Here is a 15,624-nt window from a genome sequence, read left to right as displayed (position 1 = left end):
ATTTTAAAAAAGAGAAAGAGGTGCGCTAGACCTAACAAACCATCTAGTGGATGAGATTAATGCTAGTAAACTGGTTCTGTTTCGCCAAACTCCCTTTCCTTATGTCGAGATAGATAACTTCAAAGAGGGATCTGAGTTCAAGTAATCTGGTGTCAACATTCTTTTCAGAATTATCATTAGCATTCTTCGGTTCCTTAGAAAATTAAGAAAGCGGATTTTAAACAAAACATTTTAAGATCAACTTAAAGGTGCATTGAAAAAGGATTTGGTTCAACCTGTTTACAGCTCTTTAAACCAACTACACCCGTGAACAGAGATTGCTATTAAGTTTTGGTTTTGACAATCTGTTAGCCGTGATGAAAAGTTGTATTGTATTTCTATTCTGCCTTGCAATTGCATTAATTGCAATTGAGGGTCGCAGAAATGATTATAACGAGGATTTTGACAACGATGACTTTATTGAAAAAAGAACATGTATGTTGAATAATTTCTCTACCTGTTTTGCGATTAAAACTTTTAATCCTTTGCTTTCATGCAGCTTCAGCGAGTTAACTTTTTTCTTTTTCTGTTTAGTGGTTTTACCATCTCGTTGTGAGAAAAATCCGTTAAACATTCTGTGGTAGGAAAATTTTTGTTTCCCATATAAGACTTAAATGGCGTGAAAAACTTTTTGATGTTTATACTTTTTCTCATTTTGATACAGTTCAGTTACTGTAACTTTTTGATGCAATATTTTTATATGCGATACTTGTATGCAGAGCCGTTTCTAGACATTACGGGAGCCTATATCAAAAATAATTAATTTTCAATGCAGTGCACCTAAACATGCATAGCCTAATCAAATTTTCAATTCTAGATCAGGTTTTAACAACTTAATTAAAACAAGCAGTTTAAAATATAATTTAAAAGGAAAAAGAACTTTACAACGTGCACAAACAAGTAATGTGGATATAATTTTGCACTTGCATACCATTTTACTCCGTAGCCTTCTGCTGTGATTATCAAGCTTTGCAAAGCATTTAGCACCTCAGAAAAAACTGTTTGACAAAAGTCATTTGAGCCTCTCTTGTGACATGGATTATCTCGGCTTGATTTGATCAGTTTTAGAGCAGAGAAGCTTCTTTCTTCTGACGCAACTGTGACTGCAGTACAACTCAAGAAGTTGCTGAGACTGCAGTACAACTCTAGAAGCTGCTCACTCACAGTTCAGCGTGTCTTGCGTAAAGGATGAGACGTGGTCGAGAAAGATGTGAATAGCTAAACAATTTCAATGCTGAAATGCTTTTTCAAATATTCTGCATCTCTCTATCAGTTTTTTCCCCATATCTGTTTGTGTGATGTTTTCCAGTGAGAGCAGAAAACTATACAGTCCATACTCATCTTCCATTTTTGCAAAGCAACCTTTGAGACTTCTGAGGGCTGAGTCCACTAAAGGAAGAATAAATTCTCTTCTAAATGCCTCATTTGGACTGTGCAGTTTCTAATTCTTCTACTGACTTAGAACAAAACATTTGTAGATGTTCTTCTGGTCCATGTTTTTGAAATCTTTTTCTATTTGTCTAGTTTTTTTGCAGTCTGCTCAGCATTTATTTGACTGGAAGAAAGTCCATTCTCTGTGAAGTGCAGAAGGTACTTTCTTACACTTTCTGTGTCACTTTTAAGCGCTTCCTGAGAGAAATATGGACTTTACAGATGTTTACTCATATGGTTTATTAGGTACAAATCGTTCCTCAGAATCAGAGCGCTCCGATGAAAACGCCCGCTCTGAGCCTCTTTGGAGAATAGTGCTACTGCTCAAAGATTGATCAGCCATTTTAAAACAATTATATGCTCCACTATGTGGGCTCCTATTAGCGGATGGCTCTGGGCAAATATCTATCTTGCCCACCGTATCCTGACGGCTCTGTTTGCATTTAGTATTCATGCATGTGATAATACAACTATTAGCTAATTGTTCTAAAGCCCTAAAATTAAAATTTAAGAATAATTAAATTGATTTATTGTTTTTTTTCATTTACAGCTTTCTTATGTGCAAAAAAGAAGGTTACTCCGGCTGTTCCGAAAATTGTTGCCTTTCTTTCATATGAAGAGTTTAGAGAAATTGAAATAAAATTCTATTTTTATTAATTGTGTCTTTATTGTGAGTTTTATGAATGTTTAAGGTGGTTCCTTCCAAATTTATTTCTACTTTAGCATAAAAATCAACTTCTTCAGAAATCACATTATCTCTTAAAAATACTCTCTTTTTGCATTATACATTTAAAAATTGGTTTCGGCTCGGTTTTTTTTGTTTATTTTTGAAATAAATGGTAGCTATAGCTGTTGTTGCTTTGAAAGAAAAGATACAGGATCATAAGTTTCGTCTTTAACTCGTTGTAATTCATCTGCATCAACAACTATTACATTTTTAATCTCTTTAAAGGCAGACATCTGCTCTTGGATTAGAAATATTCTTTTAGATTTATTTTTCCTTGATTTTCTATTTTTAGCTTTCAACTTTTTTCTTCAACCTTTTCTCTTAGAGAGTTTGGATCATGGTTAACATCTTCTCTGTTAGTATTTCGCCACCTCGCCTATTTTTCATCAATATTATCTTGCCACACATCCCAAAAACTGCAATATCATATTTCCAGTTTATAAATGAAGGGATCAGGGCAGAAACAGGGGATGTCAGTTTTTCGCAAACTGAGAAAACTCAAAAATCAATTTTCAAAGACTTCCTTTACCCCTTAATCTTACAAGAAGAAGTTTGATCTTGATTTTTTTATTTTTTTTATTGACCTTAGGATGAATGAAAAAATGTAATGTTTTCAAATACTTACTAAAACTGTTGGTTTGCTATTGAATTTTGCAACCTGTCTCTAAATATGACGTTACCTGTTTTTGATTTGCACAACACATTTCTTTAAAACTCGGGTTACTTTTGAGCAATTTAAGCTCTAATATCCCTTCAGAAACCAATAATATCTTTTTTTTTTAAGTTACTTTTTATTTCAACGAATATTCAAAAGAATATATAAGAATATATAAAGAATATAAGAATATATATATATATATATATATATATATATATATATATATATATATATATATATATATATATATATATATATATATATATATATATATATATATACGAATATATGTATTCAACGAACTTATACATTTCAAAGAATGATAACAAGAATATATGATATATACCATCAATCAAAAAGTAAAAAACAAGATTAAATTTAAGTTTTACAGTTCAATTTCTTCTTCATCAAAGTCAGAGTAATTATTTACAGGAGATGGTTGGCCATCTCTTTCATACGGAATATATTCATAAAATTCTTGTGCATCAAGCTTGCAAAAGAGTTCGAGATGTTGTAGGTCTTTATACTTTGCTGATGAAATAGGTATGAGGACTCTGTTTAAAGGCTGAAGGGGCTCCAACAATATTCTCTTCTTTTTAATTGGTTTTGTGACAGTAACTTCAAGGAATGGTCCATTCCAGCTATCTCTGTAAATTATTTTATCTGGGTGGGTTTTTGAAATTACAATTTCTCGAAGTGGCTGAGTTTGAATTGGAGATGAGGTAAAATATAAAGTTCTAATGTGCTTTTTTATATTTAGCAGCATAGTGTTTTCAACTGAAATCATATGAAAAGGAGAAGGGCTTTTTCTTGCATCCTCAAAGTGCCTACGCCAGTCAGCTGGAGTGTCTATATGCATCTTTTGATTGATTACGATCATGCCTAGATCACATTCCATATAAGAATGTCCTCTAATAGGAAAAGATAGACCATGTAGTGAAGAAATCGTTGCATAGTCCAATTTTTATTCTGTCCAGGACATGAATCACAGAAGAGTTGAAGGTGAATAACTACTTTAGACAGGATTTTAATAAAGTAGTGCAACAACATTGATGCTACATCATTCGATTGTCTCATCATAGGAAAAAAGGTAAACCTTATTAACTCCCAGATTATGTATGTTAAAAGTATACAAAGAAAGTTTTAGTTTGTAATATGTGTCATTGGTTGTAATATTAGGGCAAGGAAGATTCTTCCAAAAATCAAACGCAATTGCAGCAAACCAGGTCAAAGAGTGTGCACTGTGTACAGCAACAGTTTTCCTTTCATAAAAAATTTTTCCTTTCCTCCAGTGAAGCTCTCGCTCAGCTAGAAGTTTTTCTAGTTCATGTTGAGGATGACTATTTGACAAATCTAGTTTAAATCTATCGCATGTTGAACATGTGTCTTTTCTTGTGTTACCAAAGGCAATGTTAAACTTCTTATTAAATATGCATCTGAATATAAAAAAATAATAATACTAATAAAATTTGATATTATTAAGATAAATAAGAACTACCTACAATGTTATAAATATTGCTCAAAAATCAGCCACAAAAAATTTTTGTTTTGTTTTTTTGCTTACCAATAACTTTCTCTTGAACAGGATTCACCTGAGTGACTTTCTAAATACATTGCATGCATCTTGCTAAGATTAAAATCTTCAGGAAGGTAGACTTTCTTAGAATCTTTGAGAGAGTAATGAGACTGCTGCCCTCTAAAAGATTGGATATGATTTATGATCCTCTCATTTTTGTCTTTTGTAAAACTTCGAGGATGGTTCATGTGTTTCCCTCTTTAATCTTTGGGTGACATTCCTTTAAAAAAAGTAATATGTTTTAACAGAATTTAAAAAGAGAGCAAACCAATTCTTAAACTAAAAGAACTAAAACTGAAAGTGGAAAATGGATATGACGATTATGATTACTAGGCTGAAAAACATTTTTATATTTATATTCTGAAACTTTAAATTATTCTAGTTTTATTATAAATTACAAATAAAAATCCAATATATGCTCATTGGTTTATGGTGGTATATTATACCAAAAACTTATGAACATTTTTTTAATCATAATCCAATAAACATTTAATAATGTACTTGACAACTTTTTTATTAGTTTTGACTTTGCTTTTGCACTAACTTGCCAATAAATAGGTTTGTGTGTACCCTGAAAATATTTTGAAAAAAAATTACTTGCTTTATGAAAATGTACAATTACTTACCAGCCGTTGTTAAGACCTTCTGTATTCTTTCAAGTCTAGATTTGCTTATGTTAAATATAGAAAGTAATGCTTTATAACAGATTTGAATTTTTACAAGGGAGTCTCTTGCTATTAATAAATGATATTGATAAGAATAGCGGTGCAAATCTTTCTCATTACTTCGTATTCTAGGTCTTCTTTGTCTCACTTCCATTGGAGTTATAATCGATGTCAAAAAAGCATCCTGTTGGTCTTTACATGATATTTGATTAAACTTGTCCAAAATTGTTTGTCTATCTTGTAAACTAATAACTTTAAAACACTTTAAACGAATGCAGTTATAAGACTCGCCCATTATATGACCTGAAAATTTCATTTTTTTTTTTTACTATCTCCTTTTCTCCCATTTACTTATCTTTTTCTAAGTTTTTTTTATGATTTCAGGATATGCGTCTGCCATTATTTTTTTGGCCGTATTTATCCTTTTCAAAACAAAAAATATGTAACATTCCTGCTTTTACGGTTGCAACAGCAATACATTCCTAGACGATAATTCGTCTGACTTTTTTTTCCCGTGAACTTTGGGAAGTTCACGGGAACTTTGGGCAGCTCCCTTGAACTTTGGGCAGTTCCCGTGAACTTTGGGAAGTCAGACGAGAAAACTTTGGTTTTTGCGCTAATGCAATTTTTCATCTACTGGAACAAATATGTTCCTGCGGCTTTTCTCTGATCTTAATGAAATATCGTAAAGTTTCGGGGGGTTAATTAAAGGTTGCGCCAAAATTTAGTTAATTAAATTGTCAGTGCTATTCAGAAGCAATATGACAAACGAAAAGGATAATTTAGAGTATGCTTTTAAAACAGTTTGTGATTTATCTTTTATTATATCTTTAAAGGATTACCAAAAAGAAGCTTTAATAGCTCTCAGCAATGGCATAGATTGTTTTGTTTGCCGACCAACAGGCTGTGAAAAACTTTAATTTGAAAGTTCAAAATACGGGTTTACAAAATATATTCGACGTATATTTATATTTGGCAAAATGGTTGATAATTGGTTGAAAATAGTTGATTTTTAAAAAGTTTATTACCCCCGTCCTTAAACATGCGAAACGTAATTATATTTCGCCATTATTCTTTTTTTTAAATAACCAAAGTTTTCTCGTCTGACTTCCCAAAGTTCATGGGAAAAAAAGTCAGACAAATTATCGTCTATGCATTCCCTGCTTTTACATAGCAGGGGCAGTGCCGGATTAACCCTTAGGCAAATGAAGCACATGCCTTAAGGCCAGCAAAAAATCCAGGCCACATAAAATTTATACATAAATTTATATTTATGTCTTATCTTTATTGATGAAATTATTATAATTATTCCAATTATTATACACATTTTGTTCATATATCAATTTTACGATGTCAAAAGTTGTAACTAATTCATTCTTATGTGATAATTTTTTTCTTCTAAAATATTGATTTAAAATATTTCAAATAAAATATTCGAAAAATATTGTGTTTTTTTGTATTTTTGAAATTCGATAACATTTGTTTTAAACAGTGGAACTCTTTCGTAAACAATAACAAAGCGTAGTAATAAAATTAATGGTTTTAGCAAAATTGTAATCCTTTAAATTTATTAGTAGTTTTAAAGAAGAAAAAAGCATCATATTTACTGCAGAAAGAACTGGGTATAGCTTTTTTGTTCAAAATGCTATGTTTTAAACTTTTCTATCAAAACATATTTGTCACATATTTTATTTATTGTTGATATTAATATAATAAAGCTCACTAATATAATATGGATTAGATCCATGTATCTCAACTATACTGAGTGACTTTCATTTTGACTTTCACTTTCATACATTATTATCTACATATATATGTATGATTTTTTATCATATATACATAAAACAATATGTTTAATCATTATTATATCACATATCCATTTTACATATTCTAATTAATATTATTTTAATTTATAAATTAGTTCTTGCTATAACATAGAAAACGTATATACACTATACATGTAAATATAAATCAGCACATATAAATCTGAAAGTCGAAGACAACCAAAGCGTAAGAGACAAATCAATGACGGAGATGCCGCAGATGCTATGGAAGGGATGTCAAGCCAGCAAAACTTCAAGGTCAATACCTTCTATGTCATCATCGATCAGCTGAAAAATGCATTAAAGAAACGTATTAAAGCTTACTAAATTGTGCTGCAGAGATTTGGAGTTTTGACTGAGTATGACTCCATGACCGATGAAGATATTGACATTGCTATTAAAGGAATGGTTACTGTGTACTCGAAAGACCTTTGTTCTGATTTTCCAACAGAATTTCGACAATTTATGTGCTGGTATAAAGAACAGAGAAACTGTGAAGAAGGATCAAGTGCACAGAATCAAGTTGATTCAAGTGCTCAGAAGATGTTTAAAATGCTGCACAATTCTGGTGTATATCAAGCATTTCCAAATACTGAAATAGCACTCCGGATCTACTTATGTCTGATGTCAACCAATTGTTCAGGAGAACGTTCGTTTTCTCAATTGAAAAGAAATAAAGATGCAAAACGATCAACAATGGCTCAACGGCGTCTTTCTGTACTTTCACTTCTGTGTATTGAAAGTGATTTGCTCAACAAAGCCAACTTCAAAGAACAAATTGACAAGTTTGCAGTTATAAAAGCGCGAAAATTTTAAATTATGTAGTTTTTGCCTAATAAATATTCTTTTTTAAATTTTACTTTTCTTCTTTTTGTGGGAAAGTCCGTATTATCTGTATTTTCAGGCCACTTACTAAAATGTGCCTTAGGGCCAACAAAGCCTTAATCCGGCACTGAGCAGGGGTATTCTTTAATCCCTAAATTTTCCCCTTAGTTTTTTTTTTTTTTGCTTCAAATTCAATATAGAATGCAGCCTATGATTTGTATAACATGTTAATAAAAAATTCAATATAGAATGCAGCCTATGATTTGTTTAACATGTTAATAAAAAAATCTCAAAATTGTCAAAAACTGACATCCCCTGTTTTCGCCCTGACCCTTTCAAATATAAGAGTTAATTTGAGAAATCTACTTATCATTAATGTTAGTAGCGCGTGGGTTTAATCTAGCGGGTTCATCTGTTAATTTAATGACCTCAGCCTTCTTAATCGTGAATAACCAGTTACGCTACACTCCTTCGCTTCTCTTCGTAATTCTTTTACAGTTGATGACTTTGAGTTTAATCTGTCATCACATAAAATTATATTATAAGATCTGTTAGATCTGTCTGATCCATTTGATCTAATAATGCTGTAATTCGCTCCCCAGATGAATGTAGGTTTGTTAATTTAATCAAGTTGGCCTAGGTCATGAAAAACCAGTTACGCAAAACTCCTACGCACCACTTCATGATTCTTTTACCGTCTCCCATTTCTTATAAGACCGTTTTTTCAGTTCATACCAAATGAAAGTTTGAGATTTATCTTTGGTTCGAACAACAACTATTCTCAACATTAATTCCATATTTATTAATGCACTTCCAAACATCCTTAAACAATTTTGTCCTATATCTCTTACATATAAACTGAGAAATTTGTGCAAGCGACAAAAATCAACTTCTTTTCCTTTTTCAACAGAATTTCAGGCGAACCGTCTGCGATTTCTCGTGCTTGGTCTGCTTCACTAAGCTATTGATAAAATATTTTGTCCGCTTGAGGTATGCTCGTCAGCTAACCAATATTCATTAGTGGAACTTTTGTTTTTAATATCCTTTTACTGAATCCGACTAAGTTTTATTATTGAGGAGTGTAGCTTACACGCACCGAACTTAAAATTACAGTTCTAAATTTTCTCTTCTCTCTTTTACATAGCTTTTACATACAATTTATACTTCTCAAAATCCTCTCAATTTCCTTCATAATAAAATCCGCTCAAATTGTGCTAACAAAAGTTTCTTGTCAAAAGCCGTTTCGCCACTTCATACGACTGTTTCTGAGCAGTTCAAATCCTACTGGTATATCATTTTTTGTTTTTTAAGATTAGACTATTCATTTTAGGTTATCTTTAAATAACTTTTTCAACTCTTGGCTTTATCTTTTTTTTATATATACATAAACTTTATTCCAGATTGGAATGCTTGCGAGCTGGAGAAATACTTCGGATTTGCACACCCGCTTAACATCAAAATGTGATACATTACTTAATAAAACTAATGTATTAAATCTTTGGATTTTAATTAATCATTTTCATTAAGCAATCGATTTTATTTTCGAATCAAAACAGCAGTCTAAACTTCTCATTATTAGGCTGACGGTTTTTAGTTCTGTCACTAATAACAACAGCATAAGCTTGTGCTCCAGCGAGAGCATTTGGTGAAAAACAGAACTTTACATGGTTTTCAGTAACAGATGACTTTATCCACTAAACCTGTTTACTTACATCAAAAACAAACGGTGGGGAAATCGTTTTTAAATTAGATTATGTTAAATTCGGATTTGATACATGCTCATCTGCATTGTAAACTCTGATCTGAATGGTATTTAGTCACCAGACGCGCGACCCAACTTTTGTTATGCAAAATGAATATCATAGTCAGCAGTAGGAGATCCAGTTAAAATCGATGCTGCGTAAGCATTTGTCAAGTTTTCATTACGATAGAATGATGGAGTCTGAAACTGATCATTATCATGACTAGTTTCAGGGGCATGTACAGGAATTTTCTTGGGTAAGTCGCAATTTTAACCCCTCCCCAAAAATGTTAAGTTTTAGCATCCCCCCTTCCTCATTGACAAACACATATGTGAGGTAAGACGGCTTAGCAATCGCCCAATATTTTATCGCACATGATGCTAACCATTATCAAGCATCATCGCTTCGCACGCTATCTATTTTAGAAGAAAATTATGATAACCATAGTCAGCACCAACGCTTAACAATTACACACGAACTATTCTTATATCAAAAAAATATTACTTGTTTTATAGACAAACATCCAAATATTATTGACTTTAAAACAAGTAATATTTTTTTCCAATCTTTCTTTCCAATGGACTAACTCCGATTAACATTTTGTTTGGAGAGTTATTTGAACTTGAGAGTTGGTCGAAATTTATGCGAATAATTAAACTGTCTAAAATTTATGTTTAATAAGTGTTTAATAAATGCATACCAAACAGAGTGTATGTACTAAGGGAAGTCCGAATTTAATTTTTAATATTTTAAACCCTTTCTTTCCTTTTAATATTGTTCAAAATGCAAGTAATTAAAAAGATACACAGCTTTGTATAAAATAATTGGGGATGTCCATTGATATATTTTAATATATGCTTGTTGTTAACTATAGTGTTCTCCTACTGATGATAAATATCAATAGAATTTGACTAAAACTTTACTCAGGGTGTAATTAGAAAGGGAAGTCCGGAATTTGTTCTCTAAGAAATAATTACTTTTATTTTTTTTAAATTAATAAAAGAAAATATTTAAAAAATGAAGTACTCTATAACTTAATAAAAAAAGGTATGTCCATTTAAGTTTCTTATTAATTTATATAAGTCAAAAATTAAAACAACCTCCGTTTAAGTATATAAATCTTTTTTTTTTTAATAAACTATAGACCGTTCTCGATTTGACAAGCACTATAATAAAATACTAAACTGTAAATCTAATTGTTAGCCCGGATTAATAACTTCTTACCATCCGTTCGAACAATTAACCTTGTATACTTTGCTTAATTATTGCTTTAGTTTGCTATAATCATTCGCTCTGTTTGCTTCTATTTACCGACGCATCATATTTATTCAGCAAAATAATGAAGTTGTGAAATATATATATATATATATATATATATATATATATATATATATATATATATATATATATATATATATATATATATATATATATATATATATATATATATATATATATATATATATATATATATATATATATTCATATAGACACTTTGGGTATGTCCAGCGACGTAGTGGACATCCCCTAGACACGCCCCTGAGTTTGGAAAGCAATTACAATGTAACTTGGTACCGCTGGTATTGATTTTATAGAGAGACTTCCAGTAAAGTTAAATGATCCTGTTATACCCGCACGATCACTGCCTTATTCCTTAAGCTAACGGTAATGTTACTTTACATTCTATTTCAGTGAGAAATTTAAACTGTTCATCAAAAGAAGGCTTGACTTGAGAAATCCAAAATATATTCCATCAAGTGTTAATTTTTAGCGTCTGCTATGTTTTATCCTGTAATGGCACCATCACCTGATTTTCTTATTAAGGGAAGAGCGTGCTTAATATCATGAACAACCTTAAGATAATTTATACATAATCCGAAGATAGGACGTAACTATACCTTTAAACTAAATGTATTAATCAGAACTTGACCTTGATAAATATATACATGTCTAACAGCAAAAGAAGAGTTGCCAGCAACAGATAATACTATTTATGCATCTCTTTGCCGTTGTTGATTCAATACATGAGACTTGTTATCAGTATGTTTTAGTAAACCAAGCATAGTTGAACACTGGCCTGGATGATTAGATGATTCGATTTCTTTATCTCCTAGTAATCACTTGATGTTAGTAAAAAAACACATCAATTCATTGTTAGAAAGAGTTGCATTGCCAGCACTAGCATAATTTTCTCTCTTAGCTTTAGCTAGTCTACCTTTAAATATTAGATAATTCTTCCTTGGATGAGTATAGATATCTTGTAGTTTCATGTTTAAGAGAAACTTTCAGTAAGAATCAGGCAAAAATACAACTTTTTTAGAGTGACCCTCTTCAAAATCACTAATTTTTTTATATGTTGTTGATATTCACGCTAGAAGCTCAATTCCAAAATTTTTACAGAAAATATTCATTGGTTCTCTAGATATTGGATTTCAAAGTTTGAGTAAATTTTTAGAAATATTGACTAAATGGTGCGGTAAGCATTTTTAAACTTAAAAAAAGTACAAACTAAATACTTTAAATTAGGAATTGCGCTTGATTATTGTTTATTGGCTAGTTTAGACTTAAAAATTATAAATTAGATAAAACAAAGACTTTGGCCTGTCTAAATATCACGCATCAAAAGTACGCCAAAATTTATTTTTAGTCTTTTTGAATCTTCGTTTTCATCTAAAGCCGCGAGAATCCCATAATTTTTTTTTTTAATTACAAATCTTCAACTAGTTAATTACCTTAAAATATAAAAAAAACTATGGGCAAGTAAAGGCTTAATCGCAAAATCCAACTGAAAAATGAAAGTTTAGTCATTTGGCGCATTTTTCGTGACCACATAATGGCTAAAGCCCTGGGTTTACAAGAAATAGTATAAGAGAAACGTGAACATTGTTCTTTTAATGATCAGATAGAAAAATAATAGTTGTGGGGTATGCGCATATTTGATAGTTATTCAAAAAAGCATACATGTTGTTTTACAGTTAATTTCTTAACTTATTTTTTAAGCTCATTTGTTCATTAATTTGTTAGCGTCTTCAAAATCATTTGTTGTTAAGAAGTAATCGCCAGCTTGATTAATTGGAGTCGGGGGACTTATTTTACATAAGATGCTGTCATCAGAATATACAATGCTATCTTTCTGGTTAGGCCATCGATAACAATTTTTTCCAGATTCCGGATGAAATTGAAAAACTCGTGGAAATGTATAACAACAGTGACGCAACAAGTCAACTGGTAATTTTGTCATTTATTGATCATAATAAATACACAAAGCAATTTTTATGCGACACATATACATGCACAAAATATAAAGTAGAACTTGCCAGAAAATGGAAATCCTTGCATAATGGGTTTGTACTACCCCCAAAAAGTTTATTTACAAGAAGTAGACTTTCAATTCCAAAATGTGAGCATTTTTTAGATTTTCTCTTCTCAAGTGGATTATTACAAGAAGTTTCTTAAGGTGTTTCCAAAATAAAGTATGACAGTGGTGATGTTGAAACTGTAGCCCGTGCTATTTTAACAGCAAAAAACTGTCATACCATTACTTTATATTGCGAAAGCTGCAAAGAAATTGGATACGAACCTCTGTCCGAATCAAGTTTATTGCGAATACTAAATGCAATTAAACCTTTTCAAAGAAAATGTCTTGCTGGTTTAAATGACACGGCTGTTGCTGAGATGAACGCATTTGCAACACTTAAACAATTTGCAACTATGTTCAATAAAAAATCAACTGTTGAGAAACTCGAAAGATCAAAAAGGTATTTAAAAACTAAATGTAAGCTTCATTGCAGCGATTTGGAAAATGAAATTGCAACACATTCAACTAGATTTGCCCTTTCTGATCTTAAAAACATTAAATTGCAATCATGTAGCATTTTGAATGATTCTGTATTCTATGAATGCAATGAATTATTTGAAGTTTTAGATGAAGTTAACCAAATAGGAAATGAAAATAATGTTGGTGATGATGTATTATATGACATTAAAGTTTTAATAAGCATCATTACAGAGTATATGAAGCACTTACTATGAGATGCACAGCAAAAAAAAACCAAAAAATGATGCATATAAACAACTAGATGACAAATCAGCATTTTGGTTGAAAGGCTATTCATAAAAAATTTTACCCGTGAAATTTCGAGAGGGCCAGAAGGACTACTTTGGAAAGAAAGGCATCAGTATGCATAGATGTTTTTTTTACAAAAAAAAAAACATTCTCAAAAAACACGTTTACCTAACATTTGTGTATCGATGCGATCAAGGTGTTTCCTCTGTTATCTCTATTGCTGAATCAGTTCTAAATCAGTTTCGCCTAGATGAGCCAGAAATAGTAAATATTTTTGCGAAGTCAGATAATGCTAACTGTTATCATGCTAATTATTCAGTCGAATCTATGTACAAGCTCTGCAAAAATAAGAATTTTAAACTTCTACGGTACGACTTTAATGAGCCTTGCTGTGGAAAAGACCAATACGATAGGGAAAGTGCATCCGCTAAAACAATATTGAGAAGTTATGTAGATGCTGGCAATGACATAGTAACAGCAGAAGATGTTGCAAAAGCAGTGAAATACGGATATGGCATCGAAAACGCTTTGGTTAGCGTTGCAAAAATTGAGCATGTTACTGGTCATGAACTGGTCCTAAAATTCCAAATATAAGCAGCTACCACTCCTATGAGTTCCAAGAAGACTACATGACTTTGTGGCGATACTATGAAATTGGAGAAGGAGTTAAAGTGCTATACAAAAACCTTTCAGTTGAACCATCAATTGAATTGATTGTTCCATTCACAAGTACTGAAGGAAACTTTCAGCGAAAAACTCAGGGAAAAAATAACAAAAGAAATTATGGTTTAAAAACACTACATTTTTGCCAGGAGACAGGTTGAATGGAATATTTTGAAACAATTATCGAGTTAGAGGGACATATGTTGATAGGGCAGCACAAAAGATCTGAAGAATTTTCTTCTTAATATAAAGTAAAAAAGATTTACACTGAAAAGATGAAAGCAACTTAGCAAGTTGATTCAAATTGTATAACCGCATCGGTTAAGATCACACCTACCCCAATAAACAATATATACTCTCAAAAGTTCAAAAATTTAGGTTGGGCATTACCAACAAGAAAGACGTTTCGTTTTTCCATAAAGCAGAAAAAACTACTTAGTGAAAACTTCATAAATGGAAAAAATACAGGAAAGAAGATGTCATCAGAAGAAGTTAATACACTGATAAGAAAATATCTTACCGCGGATGAGTTCGTTTCAAGCCAATAAATAAGATCTTTGTTTTCTAGATGGAGTAATCTGTTAAGAATTGGAAAATTGACTGCACCGACTTTTGAAGAAAATGATAACAATGAATTTGAAGATGAAGAAGCCAAGAAATATCAAGAAGATATACATAAACTAGCAACTGAACTTTCTGTTATATGGAAGAAAGATGATTGGGTGGCAATTGTTCTCAAAAATCAATGGTATCCAGGAGTTATCGCAGAGCTAAACGAGAAAACTAAAAAGTTAAAAGCTAATAGCATTGATAACAATATTAAAATTTAAATCATTATTTTTTATAGAAGTATTATGTTTCATTATGTTATTCATAGATTTTTAAAAATTTGTTTTAATATTTTCAGATAACTGAAGACGGTATTGTAGTTGACTGCATGAAAAGTGTATCTTTTGGAAAAAATTATTATCGATGGCCTAACCAGAAAGATAGCGTTGTATATTCTGATGACAGCATCTTATGTAAAATAAGTCCCCCGACTCCAATTAATCAAGCTGGCGATTACTTCTTAACAACAAATGATTTTGAAGACGCTAACAAATTAATGAACAAATGAGCTTAAAAAATAAGTTAAGAAATTAACTGTAAAACAACATGTATGCTTTTTTGAATAACTATCAAATATGCGCATACCCCACAACTATTATTTTTCTATCTGATCATTAAAAGAACAATGTTCACGTTTCTCTTATACTATTTCTTGTAAACCCAGGGCTTTAGCCATTATGTGGTCACGAAAAATGCGCCAAATGACTAAACTTTCATTTTTCAGTTGGATTTTGCGATTAAGCCTTTACTTGCCCATAGTTTTTTTTATATTTTAAGGTAATTAACTAGTTGAAGATTTG

At 31.2% G+C, this 15,624-nt stretch overlaps 1 long non-coding RNA gene and 2 pseudogenes across 2 annotated transcripts; 2 read left to right on the top strand and 1 right to left on the bottom strand.

The window, feature by feature from the left end:
* The first annotated feature begins 230 nt into the window (after nucleotides 1-230).
* LOC149880241 (uncharacterized) lies at nucleotides 231-2,123 on the top strand. Its single transcript, XR_016446327.1, has 3 exons — nucleotides 231-474; nucleotides 574-619; nucleotides 2,021-2,123. It is a non-coding gene; the product is annotated as an uncharacterized LOC149880241 (long non-coding RNA).
* A 1,066-nt stretch (nucleotides 2,124-3,189) lies between these two features.
* LOC149880240 (uncharacterized) lies at nucleotides 3,190-5,547 on the bottom strand (annotated as a pseudogene). The gene is made up of 3 exons (XR_016446100.1): nucleotides 5,058-5,547; nucleotides 4,420-4,651; nucleotides 3,190-4,291 (listed from the first exon to the last, which is right to left on the bottom strand). The product of XR_016446100.1 is annotated as an uncharacterized LOC149880240 (transcript).
* Nucleotides 5,548-13,666: 8,119 nt separating this feature from the next.
* On the top strand, nucleotides 13,667-15,332 carry LOC149880239 (uncharacterized; annotated as a pseudogene).
* Nucleotides 15,333-15,624: the final 292 nt, after the last annotated feature.

Source organism: Hydra viridissima, unplaced genomic scaffold (assembly GCF_058129835.1).
Source record: "Hydra viridissima isolate aposymbiotic clone 2 unplaced genomic scaffold, HvirCarnegie_v1 scaffold_13, whole genome shotgun sequence".
In the NCBI taxonomy this organism is placed as follows: Eukaryota; Metazoa; Cnidaria; class Hydrozoa; order Anthoathecata; family Hydridae; genus Hydra; species Hydra viridissima.
This window is presented reverse-complemented; position numbering and strand designations above follow the sequence as displayed.